General features: G+C 34.9%; 1 pseudogene; it reads left to right on the top strand.

Annotated features, from left to right (window-relative positions):
• The first annotated feature begins 13,672 nt into the window (after window positions 1-13,672).
• On the top strand, window positions 13,673-14,386 carry LOC112819775 (PDZ domain-containing protein 11-like; annotated as a pseudogene).
• Window positions 14,387-18,961: the final 4,575 nt, after the last annotated feature.

Genomic DNA, 18,961 nt, shown 5'->3' with positions numbered 1-18,961 from the left:
TAATATTTGCTATTCATAATAGAGGAATAAATGAATATATGAGATTTTACTTATCTAAAGATAGACTAAAACCTGGTTATCAATCTATATCTATCAAATAATCAACTGATTGATCCTAGGTAATTGATATAACTTCTCCGAGTCTCAACTTCTTCATTTAGAGTGATTATAAAGATCTAGTTCAAATATTCTATATGCTGTAAAATTATGTAAATGTGTCATATTAGTAGTACAGCAGTACTAAGACTGTTTTATATTTGAAGGATATAGAGTTTCCCTGGCACCATTTATTAACTCCAGGAGACATATATATCCACCATTAATACTGGATTTACAAACAATAGAGGGAAATGCTAAATAAATAAAATGAAGGGAAAATAAAGCAACAGATATTAAATGTTGGTTATGTATCATATAATATTTCATAGCATTTGCATATTTACTCTTTCCCAATAAATTGTAAAAATGGCACCTATGAATTTGTACATTTATATAAATAAATCAAATAAATCTACCAAATAAACCCATGTATTCATCATGGTCTGCAGAGATCTAATTGGATTTCCGTTTGTGAAAGAAAAATTTGATTGTTAAAATACATCATAACAAATGTAAATTGAGTCTATAATTAAAAACAATCACAAAATGATCATTTAAATTTCATACTCACTGTGATTTAAAGTGTGTTTATAAATATATTTTGATATTTACAAAAATCGTGTGAGGTAGACAGGGTGGAAATTAACATGGCAGTTTTTACAAAATTTAAATGTCTTGAACAAAATCACACAGACAGTAATGTTGAATGCAGAAGAACCAAGGTGTTCTTAATCTAAATTGAATATTCCTTCTATATTTTTCATGCTGTCAAGCCAAGTGAGATGAATACCATGCTCTTCTTTTTTTACTCTGGAATGTGTCAGAAACCTCACTCATAAGAATACTTAATTGCCACTAATTTATCATTAATTTTAAATTTAGAATTCAGTTAAAATATCATTAAAATTGTTAATAAAACCAAAGCTGATTAAACATAATAGCATAGGTGAACTAATTGAATTTTTATAAGTGTTAAGAATTCTATATCCTAAGTAAAGCAATTCAGTGATAGCTGGATGAATGAGTTCTCTTATAATTTGACTGTCTTGAGTGAGAATAAAAAAGACCTAAGCCTGGCATAATTATTGTCCTCTTCCAAAAGTAATTATTTAAAATAATTATTTAAAATTTAAAAATCACTTTTTCTTAATTCAACTTAACATTCTCTATGGTCTTTTTAAAAATAAGAAATAGAAATAAACTGACAGTTATCTTTTGTATCTTCTGTTCCTTGAAGGGTAAAACAAAACAAAGCAAAACAAAAACACAGAAAAATCTACACCTTCAGTGTTATTTTGTGTTTGATGATAAAGAGTTCCTGATACACACAAAATTATCACTTGTGGGTCACTAATTCAAATGAGAATTATACTCCAAGGGTCAAATTATGCAACATTTGGAGAGTCTTTGTTGTTCCTGTCCCAGTCTGCTTTCTACCAAACATCATATGTTTAATAGAGTGATACAGGCCTAAGAAGAAAGAAAAATTGAACCTAGAGAATTTGTCTTAACTTAGCTGCCAGTTAAAATGGACAGTATTGCAACAGTTTAAATTTTTACTAGCACCCTCAAATAACTCAGAAAGAACATTTAATAAAATAAGAGCATTTTCCAGGGACTCGCTCTATCAGTCCCAAAAGATATGTATAAACAGAAATGGAAGAAAAGAAACTCAGTCCTAAAATGCATGGAGAACACGGGAGCAGGGTAATTCTGAACATGTGAGGCCAAGATGTTTATAAACCTTGGATTTTAAGAGTAAATGCCAATCTCAGTGCAGTTGCCTTAAGAAGCTAACATACAAGGGAAAGAGAAAGAACAGATATATCTGAAGCACATATTACATATCAGATTGTTAGGCTTGTTTTATATTCAAACTATCAGGTGTCCACTAATAGTCACAGTACAAGAAGCTTCTTTTTCATATGGAAATGCTAAAATTTAGAAATTTTTAAAATGGCCCATGATTATACATCGAGCCAGTGGCAGGATTCAGAGAGTACACGTTTAAGCTGAGCCTTCAAAATAGGTAGGAGTCTCTGATAGGGATTACATTAAATGTGAAAATTGCTCTAGGTAGCATAGACATTTTCACAATATTTGTTCTTCCAATCCAAGAGCATGGAACATTTTTCCATTTCTTTGTGTCTTCCCCAATTTCTTTCATGAGTATTCTGTAGTTTTCTGAGTACAGACCCTTTGCTTCTTTGGTTATATTTATTCCTAGGTATCTTATGGTTTTTGGTGCAATTGTAAATGGGATCGACTCCTTAATTTCTCTTTCTTCTGTCTTGTTGGTGTATAGAAATGCAACTGATTTCTGTGCATTGATTTTATAACCTGCCACTTTACTGAATTCCTGTATGAGTTCTAGCAGTTTTGGGGTGGAGTCTTTTGGGTTTTCCACATAAAGTATCATATCATCTGCAAAAAGTGAGAGTTTCACTTCTTCTTTGCTGATTCGGATGCCTTTTATTTCTTTTTGTTGTCTGATTGCTGAGGCTAGCTGGTGGCATCACAATTCCAGACTTCAAGCTCTGTTACAAAACTGTAATCATCAAGACAGTATGGTACTAGCACAAAAACAGACACATAGATCAATGGAACAGAATAGAGAGCCCAGAAATGGACCCTCAACTCTATGGTCAACTAATCTTCGACAAAGCAGGAAACAATGTCCAGTGGAAAAAAGACAGTCTCTTCAACAAATGGTGTTGGGAAAATTGGACAGCCACATGCAGAAGAAGGAAACTGGACCATTTCCTTACACCACATGCAAAAATAGACTCAAAATGGATGACAGACCTAACTGTGAGACAGGATTCCATCAAACTCCTTGAAGAGAACACAGGCAGCAACCTCTTCGACCTCAGCCGCAGCGACTTCTTCCTAGAAACATCACCAAAGGCAAGGGAAACAAGGGCAAAAATGAACTACTGAGACTTCATCAAGATAAAAAGCTTTTACACAGCAAAAGAAACAGTCCACAAAACCAAAAGACAACTGACAGAATGGGAGAAGATATTTGCAAATGACATACTAGATAATGGGCTAGCATCCAAAATCTATAAAGAACTTATCAAACTCAACACCCAAAGAACAAATAATCCAATCAAGAAATGGGCAGAAGACATGAACAGACATTTCTGCAAAGAAGACATCCAAATGGCCAACATAGACATTAAAAAGTGCTCAACATCACTCAGCATCAGGGAAATCCAAATCAAAACCTCAATGAGATACCACCTCACTCCAGTCAGAATGGCTAAAATTAACAAGTCAGGAAACGACAGATGTTGGTGAGGATGCGGAGAAAGGGGAACCCTCCTACACTGTTGGTGGGAATGCAAGCTGGTGCATCCAGTCTGCATGGAGGGTCCTCAAAAAGTTGAAAATAAAGCTACCATACGACCCAGCAATTGCACTACTGGGTATTTACCCCAAAGATAGAAATGTAGTTATCTGAAGGGGCATGTGCACCCCAATGTTTATAGCAGCAATGTCCACAATAGCCAAACTATGGAAAGAGCCTAGATGTCCATCAACAGATTAATGGATTAATGGATAAAGAAGATGTGGGGTGTGTGTGTGTGTGTGTGTGTGTGTGTGTGTGTGTGTGTGTGTGTGTATACAATGGAATATTATGCAGCCATCAAAAATTGAAATATTCCCATTTACAACGATGTGGATGGAACTAGAGGGTATTATGCTAAGTGAAATAAGTCAATCAGAGAAAGACAAGTATCATATGATCTTACTGATATGAGGAGTTTGAGAAACAAGACAGAGGATCATAGGGGAAGGGAGGGAAAAGTGAAACAAGACGAAACCAGAGAGGGAGACAAACCATAAAAGACCCTTAATCTCAGGGAACAAACTCAGGGTTGCTGGAGTGAGGGGTGGGATGGCTGTGTGATGGACACTGGGGAGGGTATGTGCTATGGTGAGGGCCGTGAATTGTGTAAGACTGATGAATCACACACCTGTACCCCTGAAACAAATAATACATTATATGTTAATAAAAAATTTTTAAAAAAATAGGTAGGAGTCTCTGTACTCGTTCCAGGATTAAAGCAGAGACACAATCCTCTCTGAGAAAAGTAGCATGCATGTTAGAGTTTTCCACTTCATCAAAGGTCATATTGATGTTAACTGGAGCTGCTGGACTTTTATCAGAAATTCTTGTGAAACACATGACTGAAAATTTAGAGGATGAAGAATAACAATATTCTGGGAGGTTCTAGCCATATTTCATCTTTTGCTACAAATTATTTACAACTCTCGAGCTAAGATTGGCCTAGGGATTCAAGGAGTCTATGGATTATGTCATTCCTTTCTTTTACTTTCACTGAAAAGCTTCTTAAACCTTGAGAAGACGAACATCCCTGGTTCAAATATAATAGGCTTTAGTCTTTACACAGTTTTGAGTATTATGTCTAGCATCTTAATATATGGTTAGGATTACATCTTCTTCCCTAGATCTCACTTTCACTTCCTGCAATGAATTTAAATTACACTATTATATTGCCAAGTCATTCTAAGGGTTACCTACCCTTAACACAAAAGTATTTTGGTAGCTAGTTTATTGCAGAACACTACATTTTATTGATAATTGGAAGTTAGATTTTCATTTCTTTGGTTTGACTCTCAATCTATTGCCTTCTTTAAAGAAACGTAATTACATACATTTCTGTATCAGATTCTTCTTTGGTTCATTTTCTTCTGCATCCTAATGATATGTATTTATTCTATGTATTTATTCAACTCTTCTCTAAGCATCATATAATTATGAAATGGAATTGCCAGCCCCTAATGTTATCAGCAAAATTCATTAGATAATTTCTATAGCCTGAATTGCCCCTATCTCATTAAAGCAGGCTACTGTCACCAGTGATTCTTTCCTAGCTTAGATAATATTGTTTAAATATATAAGCAATTATACACAGAATACTCATTTAAAAACTGGTTGTGCCTACAATGTGCCAAACATTAACATTTTCTACCTATGGGAGTATAAATTAAGTTTGATTCAATTTAACACACATTTATGGGATGCCAGATATTTCAAAGCACTATTCCAGGTTCTGGGGATGTATAGATAAATACTACACAGTGCCCACTCTCAGGGAACGCACAATATAATGGGGGAAAAAAACACCAAAAATTGACCCTGACACAACATGATAAACCCTATAAGAGTTACGGAGGAAATTTATGCACAAACAAAAGATAAGTTAATCATTTTGACCTTGAGGGGGCATTGAGTGATAGTTCTTTTATTGAGAGCATAGAGGTGGTTATTATATTTGGCTTCCAAGGATAAACGGTTGCTCTCTATGTTTAAAAAAAATGGGAAGGCCATTCTAAGCAGAGGGAAGAACATGAGCAAGGGAATGGAAGTATAAACGTACATGGGGCTTTTGTAGGTGCTTAGATCAGTTGACCAACAGGAGAAGCTAGAAAGAAATGTTGGGTCAATGATTTGGGGGGAATGGATGTCACATTGAAGAATTGGACAATTATTTTATTTATTTTTAATTTTTTAAATTTTTTAAAAAGATTTATTTATTTGGAGTGCATGCAAGTGGGGGGAGAAACAGAGGGAGAGAATCTTTCAAGCAGACTCCCCACTGAATACAGAGATGGACGCAGAGCTTGATCTCATGACCCATTAACTTGAGCAGAAACCAAGTCAAGCACTTAACCAATGGAGTCATCCTGGTGCCCCCTGGGCAATTATTTTAAAGGCGATTATATTAGTTTTCAATGTTGCATAACAAATTACTACAAACCTAGTAGGTAAATGTAATATTTATATATTATCTCACAGGTCAGAAACCTAGGCATAGCTTAGGTGGATCCTCTACTTGGGGTCTCAGAAGACCCCAATTAATATATCAGCCAGGGTTGGGTTCTAATCTGGAGACTTGACTAGGGAAGCAGATGCTTCTCCATTTAGGTAATTGTTGGTAGCATCCAGTACTTTGTCTCTCCCAGATACACAAGTTGAGAAAGAGAGAGAGAGAAAAGAAAGAAGGCAGGCTGACTATAGCAAATGAGCTAGCAAGATGGGAGTTTTATATAACATAATATAATTATGAGAGTGATACCCCATTGCTTTTGCCATACTAAAATTGTAAACAGCAGGAGGTGGTGATCAGGGTCAACTTAAAATTTGTCCACCACAAGGAGAGAGATTTTTTAAGCAGTGACAGATAATACATTTATAAAACAAAGAAGCAAGTGAATGGTGGTTTGAAGATAGAAAGAGATGGAAACATATAAATTTATTTCTTTTATATTTTCTCCTTGTAATATAATTTTCCTTACAGTGATTGGTTTGTGTAATTTTTCTTCCAAAGAAAAAAGAGACCATAAAGCTTCCTGGGATTAATTAAAAACATTTTCCCTTTAGAAAAGAAGAAAAGGACAGTACCTTAGAATGACTAAAGATAAATTTCCTTAAAAGAGGGGGGACTAGGGAAAGGGGCCCATTGTCCAGATGAATGGGATAAAATTAGATTTTTTTATGTTTCAAAGTTTTAAAATAGATTCCCTGGAAAGAAGCAAACAAAGATGATGACAAGGAGTCTTTGAGGAGACCAGCACCAAAACTAATTCTGACCTGGTAGCTCTTGCTTAGTCTATAGCCTAGAGAGGTGTCACTGGGAACTAATTGAACAAAATTCTATTGTGGAAGGGCATTATTCCTAGCTGGGGGAAAAGAGGGTGATGGGACAGTCAGCAGAAATCCCTGTTTCTTTTTTCTTCTTTTTTTTTTTTTAAACATGGCCTCTGGTCATTTTTAACCACCACTTGCTTCTCCCCCATGTTTACCTTGTGGAAGGCGAAATGTATTCTCTTCTAGCAACAGAAGATGACTCACTCTAGCAACACCCATGTTATTGGTAAGTTGTGATGTACTTTTTCATCATCGGCTTCACAATTATAATCACCTTGGGAATGTACAGGTTTTAAAAACATGGACGCCCAGTTCTTTCTGGTAGATGAGCTGAATCAAATCCTTAGAAGTAGACACAGGAATTGGACAATTTTTAAAACTCCTTAGGTATTTCCAGTGTATAGCCAGGGTTGAGAACCACTGTGCCAGGAAACTCAGAATATATGGTAGGATGAGTGTTAGAGGTTAATCTAGACTTGCTGATGTTACTAGGAAATGGGTGGGGAGCTTGAGCTTCTAATTTCTGAGGATGGATTGAGGTACTGATCTACTCCAATTGCAGCAGGTAAAAACACAGAGTAATATACTTTGTATTGCTATTTTATGAATGAGCAGTCGTGCACTGGTAAATATTTAACAACCAAATTTCAAGGGGAAAATAGAATCCTAATTTATAGATCTGATTATTTCCATGATGCAAACAGTCCTACAATTTTTTTAACATATATTGAACTAATCACTGAATGTAAAATTGGAAAGAGATGTATAGTAAGTAGCCCATCACTGCATAGTATTTCCACAATACAGATATAATTGACAATAAGTTCAAGAGCATAGAAAATAGTAAAATATATTTTTAAAAAGTAATGAGTTTTGAGTATTTTCTTTCTTTTTAATAAAACTTAATTGTAAGTTTCTATGATTTGCTTTTGAATAATGATGTGTTTAACAACTGACTCAAATAATTATTTAAAATGTAAAATGGGCCATTACAACATTTTATGGACATGCTTCAGTATAAGCCAACTTACCTACAAGCAGGACTAATATTTAAAATACTTCACAAGCAGTTCTGCATGGGCACCACCTAATCAGAATAGGTACTGCCCATACGCCATAGCTCTGCTGGCAAGGCTTTAAGGGTCTACAGGATAGAGGCTATTTATCATTCACCTTTGAGTCCCTTAAGGTTCCTAGTACACTGACATAATGTCACAAAGACATAAAGTGTCATAAAGACATAAATAACAAATACATTGAGCATAATGAGTGAATCAATAAGTGACTGAATAAATTATGTATTATAGGGTGCAACTCCATAGTAGAGTCTATTACTAAGGACTCATGTTTTAACAAACCCCCTCCCGCCTTTTGTAGGAAGAGTTTGGAATTGGCAGAGGCTTTACAGAGGAAAAGTAAACAGCATTTCATCTATTCCTTTCTCTTAGCGATCTTCTTTGCCATAGATTAAGATTTTACATTGAAATAGATAATCTACCCCACATTCTGTGTTCCAATAAATTAAAGTCCCTGCTATTCTCAGACATGCCAGGCCATCTCATGCTCCATCAGATGTGCTTTCTTCTCAGTACTCACTTTTCTCAACTTTTCCCTTTGTCTGATGTGCCTTCAGTCACCTGGATCATCTACTTCTCTTTCAAGACTCAGGAAACCTTTTTCTACTCTTCTCTACAGCTGCTAGGAGATTGGTTATATGCTCCTCTGTGCTTACACTGATAGCTACATAATGCAAACATAATATCTAACACTTTTTATGGCTTAACTGTTTACATATCTGTATCTGTTGACTTTTCCCTCTCTGTCCTTGCCGAGAATGTTGACCCTGGAAGGCATCATTGCCTTTGACATCCCCTTGATGTCTCCTCTTTTGTCTACCTTGAAACTTTCTACTGGGTATTACACATTTATTTGTAAGCTCCCTATCCCCCTTTCCAGAGCTTAAGCTCTTTGAAAGCAGAGCCAGTATATCATCTATCACTATTCCTATAACAAAAGATATGGTGGACTTTGAAGCCAGACTACTTAGATTAGAATTCGGCCATCACATTAACTATATGTGTGATTTGAAACTAATTACTTACTTCTGCGTTAGTTTCCTTATCTGAAAAAAAGTGTTAAAAAACATAAGAATCTCCCAGATTGTTAAGAGGACAGAATGAGTCAATTCATTAAAAAAATGGCTTAGAACAATGCTTGGGACATAGCACAAAATAAATACTAGCTCTCATTATTCTTACAGTAAAAACTCAATAATTGCTGAATGAATGAAGAATAAAACATATAATAACAAACCATTAAGAGTTAACTTCATTATGCTACACTTACTATACTACCCTATTTCCAAGCAAAGATAAATAAACTGAAGTATATATTTACCATTTTAATACTATGCAACAACTGAAATTAACATTCTATTTTCTGTTTCTCAAAAATGGTCTCGTTCTTTCTGAACTTAACTTCAGGGTTTTTTTTTTTTTTTCAATCTTTTTATCCATTAACATCCTTCTAAAACAGAGAGTGCTTAAAATTTCATGCTGTTAGTATCATCTTTTCTTCTGTCAAACCACATGGCTTTTGAGATGGCTCTCACCACACCCTGAGGTGGTAAGTTTTGATATAGCCTGGTACCAAAAGAACATGGCATTTTCCTTTAAAGACATAAATTTTGAAATGCAAAAGATAATATGATGCAAAGTATCTACTTTTTAAACTCTTGGCTTAAGCAGAATTTTGATTTTTGAGAACATAAGAAACAGGTCATTTAGCCAAGATCTGGGAGTACAGGAATCACAAAGACCCAAAATATAGTATCTTAGTCTAGGAGAGCAAAGAATAGGGATTTGTTTGCGCCCTGAAAATATACCTCCTGAAAACAGATTGATGAACCAAGACTAAATGGGTTCTTAACTTGAATTTGCCATTATAGACATGTTTAAGTCATCATATAAAAAATCCTTTCTAAACATCTTCTCTATGAATCTTTTTTTTTCTTTTTGTTTATTGCTTACAAAAATTTCCTAAGAAACTTTTGATTTTTAGTTGCATAGATTTATTTTTTTAATTGGTGGTCTATTTTTTTTAAGATTTTATTTATGTATTTGAGAGAGAGAGAAAGTGAGCGAGCATGAACAGGGGGAGGGGCAGAGGGAGAGGGAGAACCAGACTCCCGCTGGACAGGGAGCCTGATGCGGGGCTCGATCCCAGAATCCTGGGATCATGACCTGAGCTGAAGGCAGATGCTTAACCAACTGAGCTACCCAGGAGCCCCTGGGGTCCATTATTTTTCCTTTGAAGTCATACAGATACTTGTACTGATAAACTGGAAGAGATTGCCTTTGGGCATATGTAATTTGCCTATAACTCACCAGTAGAAAAAGATAAAATCACTTCAAGAAGTCCCATTAAATCCAAGTGATCAATTTTCATTTTTGTAATTAAGCTTTCCTAAAATCAAAAACACCACAAGAAAAAATGTGAAATGAAGCAAATTATTGGAGATGAAAATAAAATTTCTTTTCATACTAAAATAATGTAGATCTTAGAAGTCAAGAATTCAGAAGTATCTTTCCCTTTTACAACTTTGTTGCTCTCCTACCTGTCCATCTAGTAAATCTAACCAGAGGAACAACTAAATACTGAGGTAAATTGTATGGTTTAGGCCATTTCCCAGTTATTAAACTAGAACCAGTCTTTCTGATCCTTCATGTAAAAATTCTTTATATTATATTACAACAGCTTCAAATTCCTTGAAACTCTTATTTAAAAAAATATTATTCAGAAATATATTATTTTATTTGGGTTCAGGTTGAACAAGGAATATACAAGGGATTTTTCAGATAATCAATAGAAAATACACAGGAGAAAGTATACACATTAGGAGTCCACATTTTTGTCATCAAAGCTATTTTACATTTTTTTTTCCTTTGCTCTTAGCCAAATAATTACCTTTGGTAATAACAACTGTATAAAAGTGATAAGAAAATAAAGAAGATAATAGTATAATCCTAGAGTGAATTTAGGAATTTCTTTTTTTTCCTATATGCCTAATTTTCTCCTACTTCCTTTTGTGCTTTGTTATAGCCCTGATTAAAGAAATGCAAAGTTCTTTTTTTATTGAAATGCAAAATCCTCGCTTTACCGTTAATCTTGAGAGGGGTAAAATAATGCAATTATTCTGATGGGGGGGGCACTCTATTTTCTTATATTCTCTCCTAGATGCTTTATTCTTGTGTTCCTTCCAAACAATTTAAGCAAATATACTGGCTCTGCATATGTTACAATATTAAGTGTTTGTCAGTAAAATGCAGTATCCCTGAGTGAGCTGACTTGTCTGACATGACTTTTTCCTAGGACCTTACATCTATATTTCTGATTTTTGCAGTACTTTATTTCACTTCCCCTCTCCCCTCACTAGTATCCTGATAAGGAGGCAAGCAGCAAAATTATTATTCCCATTTAAAAGAGAGAAAACTGAGGCTAGAAAGACTTGTCCAAGGACACACGTGTAAGCCCTTAGAGACACTGAGAGTTATAGCAAATATATGCTACAGAAAACTTGGTTTTATTGCATACTACATCATTATGAGATAAATTCACTTTCTTTGAATGTGGAAAGCAAAGAGACTTGTTAGAAAACATATAATTTCCCAAGTGAGCCAAGAATATGCTTTGCCCAAAGAGACACCTGGAATTAATTGTTGCTCTCTTAAGAGATCAATGGGACACATGTAGGGATTGGAATGTGTGGCAGAGTCACTAAGGCAGAAGACTTTCATGTTGGCAAAGCAGTACCTCCCAGATACCTCTTTTAATTGCCTAAACATTAGGAGCAAGCTGTCACCTTGCTGATGAAAGCTTTAGTTGGTATCTTGATACTTGGCATTCCTACCTCCAGTGGACATAAAATAAAGGTTTGAAAATATGAGGAAAATTTAGCTCTTAGCTAAACTCCTTAGATCAAAGCCTTCTTATCTAAAAAATAATTCTAAGTAGGAGTTATTTCTTCCTCATTCATTTCCTTCCTTCCTCTTTTTTTTCTGCCAACAGATAATTTTTGTAAATTGCTTAACAAAAGTCTCATGAACACTTAAAAACAGCAATTTTAGTTACTGCTTAACAAATTTTGGAACCCAAGAACTATGATCTATTATTAGTATCCATGAGAAAGAAAAATAAACCTCAAATCCTTCCCTTAACAAGGTTATAAGCTAGTGTGAGATGGAAGATGTATAAAATTGACCACACCACAATATAAATATGATAAGTGGTAGTACTGAAAGGAACAAACTAATTGTCTTTGGAATTCAGAGAGAAAGAGATGGACTTCATTAAGGATAGCAAAGTGAGGCAAAACTCAAAGAATTAATTTCAGATATGTCATCTCTTTCCTTTCTTCTCCCTGGTTTGATCAGAATTAATGTCAAACTGCACAGCCATCTTTTTGGAATTTCCTAAAGGAATATAATAGTTGTTGAATAACCAGACCAAATAAAAGTTATCTTTAGACATTAAGCCAACTTCCATATTGCTTTTCTCTGTCATTTGAAGATTTTTCTTCAGAGGAATAAAATGCTTCAACTTCAAAACCTCAAAAATATTCCTCAGTTCAATTTTGGAATCTTAATATTATGATTCTACATGGATCATGACTTGTATCTCTTTTTGCTGTGCCCTCTCTACGTGAAATAGAATAAGAAAATTAATTACACCAGTTGATAACAACCACATTTGATAAGGGTGATTGTTGGGCAGGAATCTTGGGGTGGGGGAAGCACACCAAACTAATGTATTTTGGCAAAGATGAGACTCTATCATAATCATTGCCAGAGCTGTCTAATTATATACTCCATGGAGGAGAGAATACAAGATACCCCTGAAGCTAAGTGATGTAGCAACCCTGGCTGTACTTCTTCCAGTTGAGGTGAAAGTATAAATTATGGAAAATAGGATGCCATGATAACTGTTATGATGGTGTTTGATTGGGTCATATCTTCAGTTAGTACCACAATACAACAACTGTAAAGAACAATTTAGCCACATTCAATGATGGTTTTGAATTTCATACTGACATTTTGTGGAAGAATATAATGCATCTCAGTTAATTTCATGCTTACTTGAGTAGAAATATATGAAAGTCTAGCTAGCTCACACATTTCAATATAAGTTGAAGCCACTAGGCCTTAAACATGTCTTGATAATTGGAAAAAAGAAAAATCACTCTGAAGAACTCCTGAATGTGTATTTTATAAATCAATGCTTATGTGTTAGCCATTGATAAATGTATGCCACACAGTTTGTAGACACCTATTTCTATCAACTGACTTCTGTTTATTCCTAATTTTGGTGTTTAGAATTTTTATGCTCCCTCAGCCTTTTTTCTTTTTTTTTCTTTTTTTTTTAAGATTTTATTTATTTATTTGAGAGAGCGAGCATGAGAGAGAGCATGAGAGGGAAGAGGGTCAGAGGGAGAAGCAGACTCCCTGCTGAGCAGGGAGCCCGATGCGGGACTCAGTCCCAGGACTCCAGGATCATGACCTGAGCCGAAGGCAGTTGCTTAACCAACTGAGCCACCCAGGCGCCCTCCCTCAGTCTTTTTTCATCATCCATGAATATAACGTCTCTTTATCCACCTGTTCATTTATTCAATAAATGTTCATTGAGAACTAGTATATATGAGGCAGTTCTAGGCACTTGGCAATATGGTGGTGAATAAGACATAAAAGATCTTGGTGCATGGGGAAGGGGAGGGCCTGAATGCTGCACCCTGAACCCACCATTTTGGATCCATCTAAACATCTGCTTCCAGTTTCTAGATTGAATTAGCAGTGAGTGTAGCCTGAGGCCCCTGGCGCCTGAGGGGACTTGTTAGAGATGGACCACCAGATTCCTTACGATGACTAGCCGGAGGTTTTCCTGCCTGCCTATGAGAATCCCCCAGCATGGATTCCTCCTTATGAAAGTGTATATTACCCAGACTACAAAAATAAGTTGACCCAGTTTCTGCCCTGAATTGTCACACCGAAGTAGTCCCCTGGAGCTCAGCTGGGATTTAATATCTGAGGAGGAAAATGCCTCCCAGATAGACATTTTTATCTCCAACGTGATTCCTGACTCTGATGCACATCAAGCAGAACTTCAGGAAGGGGACTAAGTCCTAGCTGTGAATGATGTGGTTTCCCAAGATATTGAGCACAGCAAGGCTGATGAAATTCTGAAGACAGCCTGTGAAATCAGCGTAAGTATCTTCTTCTTTCCCTACAATTATCATTGCCAAAGAGAGAGGACTGTGCACTATAGAGTTGCAGTCCATAGCCCTCCACAAGGAATCTTCTTGGATAAGCTAGCTAGACCTCAAGAAAGCCTCTTGGGAAACTCTACTCTTGGCCCCACCCTGGAAGAGTGGAGTGGGGAGGTTAGGGGCACAGTGAGGCCCTGCATGGAGCCAGCTAGCCAACTGCATTACCCAAATTGTACTATATGTTTTGTTCCCTATTTTTCTAGATGAGCTTCATTCCCCCACATTTCAAAGTTCATTCCTTTGGAATCCCAGGTTCCAAGTCATGGAAGATCTTACAGCCCACTTGAGAAGTCAACGTGTACAAAAATTTTAAGTAAGATTTTAAGATTGTACATGATTAACTACATTAGGAATGAAGTAGTATGCTATACAAGGAGTCAGACTTTATAGCCAGACACACATAGATTTGATAATAGGTTTGCTATTTAAGAGCTTTGTGATAATTAGGCAAATCATACACTCTTTCTAAATCTCAGATGTTTCTTTTCATGTGTAAAATAATATATACTTAGCAAACTTGTTTTGAGGAGATGAAAAATAGGTGTGAATACCTGACAAACAATACATGTGCAATAAATATTAGTTTGCTTCCTTTATTTTGCAGTCAAGAGTAGTAGTGCTAATTAAATCCTCTAGCTTTCTGTGTGCAGTGGGTAGGGGCAATTAAATTCAATAATGTTTAATATGATCTTATTTTTCCCAAATGGGTTGGAGAGATTTAATAGCTGGTTTTGCATAAAGTGAAAAATTAGAATTTCAGGTGAAGAACTGTGTTTTAGTCTATTCAAATAATGATTCTTTTCAGAAGACAGACCTGATATCCTTCTTTTTCTTTTATGAAATGAATTAGAAGAGATACACTTTCAATGCTAAATAACCTAAAAGGCTTTTAAGCTCCATTCAAATTATCTTCTCAGTCATTTTTAATATTCTTTAACCTAAATATCCTTTAAGAAATAAGCAAAATAGATATTTGCTTTTCAGTTAGATTGTTTATAATGATGACTGAAATAAAACATAAAACATAAAATTATTAAAATCAATATTTAATATTAAATAAAATTAATAATTAATATTAAACATCAAATATTAAAATATGATATATGCCTGTTGACTGAATGTATGTATATATTACATTTTGCATGAAAGTAAGCAGACACTGTCTGTGTTCAATAGTAGATTGCATTATTAAGTGAAACTATACAATGGAAGAATATTAAGTTAAAGGGTGCTGTTTTAGTTTATTAATTCATTTGTCATTACTTAATTAGCTTTGCTTTGTTGTTGTTTGTTTTGTCTTTTTAGCTTTGCTTTTTTTTAATCTATTTCTTATTTTTTAAGATTTTTATTTATTTTTTGAGAGAGAGAGAATGGTAGAGAGAGAGCATGAGAAGGAGGAAGGTCAGAAGGAGAAGCAGACTCCCTGCCGAGCAGGAAGCCCGATGCGGGACTCGATCCCGGGACTCCAGGATCATGACCTGAGCCGAAGGCAGTCGCTTAACCAACTGAGCCACCCAGGCACCCTCTTTGCTTTTTTTTTGATAAAAACTAGTTACCTCCTAGTGTCAACTCATATTGAAGTATAATTATAAAATTTTAAGATTGAATTTTATTTTTAATTGGATCATTTTAAAAAACTGAGACCTACATTGTTTTTACAGGTACATTTTGAAAAGGTTAGGAGAATATTCATTAAGAGCAGGAATGCCAGGTACTATGCTATATCACAGAGACACAAATATGAACAAACCTTGTCCAAGAAACTAACTCTCACACTGGTGATGACATAAGTGAAAATTATTCCCACATTTTCAGAGGAGAATGGGAGGGGGAGAGAGTTATTACAAGAGCATGGTCTGTTGGTAATTAGGTGTCGATAGGCTACAGAGTTAGCCAAATGGTTGGGGGGAGGCAGAAGCACACAATCTGCCATGGTAAATTATACACGGCTCATCTTCATTTTTTTTTTCTTTCTATCGAAATGCAACTATAAAATCCAGTTTTTATCCTGCAGAGCAAAGAAACTCTACTAGATTTTAAATTTTATTTAGTCTTTTCCAAATGTACTACAAAATTTCATGCTTTACCATATTTCTGGGAGTTGGTTTATTTTCCTTCTGAGATTCTGTTATACAATGTGCATTGTGATTTGGGGGGTGTGTGTGGTGGGGGAAGGCAGTGACTGTGTTATAAATTAGAAAGGGGGACGCTTGCAATCTCCTCATTCTGACTCAATCTGCTTTTTTGCAGGGCAATAGAAGAAAAGAAAAAAATGTTGAATCTCATGGTTACCGTTGATAATAGTTGAAGGTAGGAGAAGAAGCGTAGTTTGAGTGGATGACCCAGCAAGTAGAATGAAAAACCCCTGCTTGGCCCTTCATTTTATGCTGGAGCTCTGTTTCTTTCACTGGAGATTTTAGCGCAAATCAGTAACGATAACCACAACAACAATGAAGCGCTAGCAACTCCACTCATCTGTACTGCTTTATTTTTCAAGAAACACTGTGTATATTTTTAGAGTTAGTAATACTATTTAGAATTATGTATGTGCTTATGTATATATGTGTACATAAATATGTATTTATATTACAATATTTTAAAAAATATAAGTCTAAATAATATTACTATGTAACATATACAATGTATACATACATTGTGTGTATATGTTATATACAATCTATATTTTACATATAAATATGTAATATATACCACTAAGAAAAATAAAGCAAGTAAATAAAAAATGAGCTTTTTTATTTTATATTTTTGAATTGTCATTATTATTATTATTATTGAAGTCCCTTAGTAAAAAAAAGAAAAATGAATAAGTAGAATTTAAGAGTAGAGAGCTTTTGAAAGAGTCCTTACTCCCTTCAGCCTTTATAGTTCTCATTAAGTTTATATCCTCTTGAGTGAACTATCAGGTCCTCAGTAGATAATCAGTTAATATTTGGTGGCTATTTTGATTGAGATGTCCATGTAAGAAAAAATAGTAAATAAGAATTATTTTTTTCTATATTCCTAGAAGGAGGGGAGGAATCAGAGAGGCTTTATGTCACTTGAACCTAAAAATCATTCTAACGGTTCTATAAAACTATATGTTGTTATATTTGGTCTCTTGACCATTTATCTAGATCTTATCTTCAAAACCAACCAGTTTCGTCTGTTAACTCCAAGAAAACAGCTTTTGATAATAAAACTCACTTGGCAAATTACTTACAACAGGTGTGTGCATTCTCTATTTTTCCCTTTTAATTATTTAGCCATTTCTGGCATGGTCGACTGTTCCTTTGGGGGAAATTAACAATATTGCTTCCTACCTGCAAAGGCATATTCCTCTATCACTCATTCATTTATTTCTGAGTTAGCACAAATTAAAAGTGTATTTTGCAAGAAAAACTCAATTATGAAATTCCTGGTAGATTTTCTATCAAGTAAATATGGAGCAAATCTATGATAAAGCTATTTAATAATATTGATGATGACATAAATGTATCTAAAATCATGGAGAAAACAGGATTTTTTTATTAGGACTAAAAATGTTTTGAAACATTTTCATCTTAATGAACTTAGTTACCAAAAGATTTAAATAAAACTTAGAACTAATGCATTATTCTTTTGAATGAGTACTTATAAAATGTCTACACAATACATTTGGTCTCTGAAACAATATATTTTAGTGTATATTATGTTATAACCAAGTATTGTCTTTTCATTCAACTGTCTTATTTCAGTCTAGGAAATTGTTTGGATATTGAAAAGAGATCATTTGCATCTTTTTCCTTAGAATCTTTTCCAAATATTAACAATTCTCCAAAGTTTAAATGAATTTTTCCCTTGATTTAGGAATATTCTGTTTCAAAATATCAGAATATTCTTATCAAATGTGCAGATAGAAGAGAAAAACCCTGCTGCTATTCTTATTAACTCTTACTTCCAGAGCCCAACAGGGCTCCATAGCATATTCAGTGTATCTAGCCAAGAACCATTTAATGAGAAAGAGAATTATACACTGACCACCTGCAGCAAATTATCATGATGTCCTGAGCATAGGGGAATCTCATGTATCTAGATAAATCCAGAATTAGATTAAACACACATCTGAAGGATAACAACTTAAAAGAAATCAGAGAGGTATTCAAGAAATTTTACCTGTGCCCTGTAGAGTCTAAAAAATTGTTTATTTAGCTGCTGCTGCTGTTGCAACATGTTTATTATGTGTCAAAAAACTATACCACAACTTATTCCACACATCTGCAGGACACACAGCTCCAAAAATCCCACAGAGTAGCTGGGATATGCCATGCCAGCCAGGTTAGCAGGAGGGAGAAGGTAGTTATAACACCAAGTCTTTGACACACAGATTCCCAAAGGGAGTAAGTAGAAGGAGGGAAGGAAGGAAGAAAAGAAAGAAAAGATAGGAAGGAGGGAAGGAAGGAAGGAAGGAAGGAAGGAAGGAAGGAAGGAAGGAAGGAAGGAAGGAAGGAAGGAAAGAAGAAAGAAAGAAAGAAAGAAAGAAAGAAAGAAAGAAAGAAAGAAAGAAAGAAAGAAAGAAAGAGAAGAAAAAGAAAAAGAAGCATAAATGTCAAGTTTTCAAATTCTAGTAACATTTCAGTTGACTGCAACTGTTGCTTCATGCATCGTCTCAAATGAAGGAAATAAGGGAAGGGTACTTGTCCCCTCTAAGAGAAAGGGCTCCTGTGAGCTTTCATCCATCCCACCAAAAAGCAGTCATTTTAGCTCAGTTAACAAAACAAAAAAGTGAAATACATGTAAACCCAATTTTAAGCTAAAAGTTAAGTCTCCAAAGGAATATTGGAAAGAACACAGGCTTTTTCTTTCCCCTAAGAAAGCTAGACTGAATT

This window comes from Callorhinus ursinus, unplaced genomic scaffold (genome assembly GCF_003265705.2).
Source record: "Callorhinus ursinus isolate GAN/ISIS: 27379988/994484 unplaced genomic scaffold, GSC_fseal_2.0 scaffold1, whole genome shotgun sequence".
Classification (NCBI taxonomy): domain Eukaryota; kingdom Metazoa; phylum Chordata; class Mammalia; order Carnivora; family Otariidae; genus Callorhinus; species Callorhinus ursinus.
The sequence above is the reverse complement of the archived record's forward strand: the minus strand, read 5'-3'. Positions and strand labels throughout refer to the sequence as shown.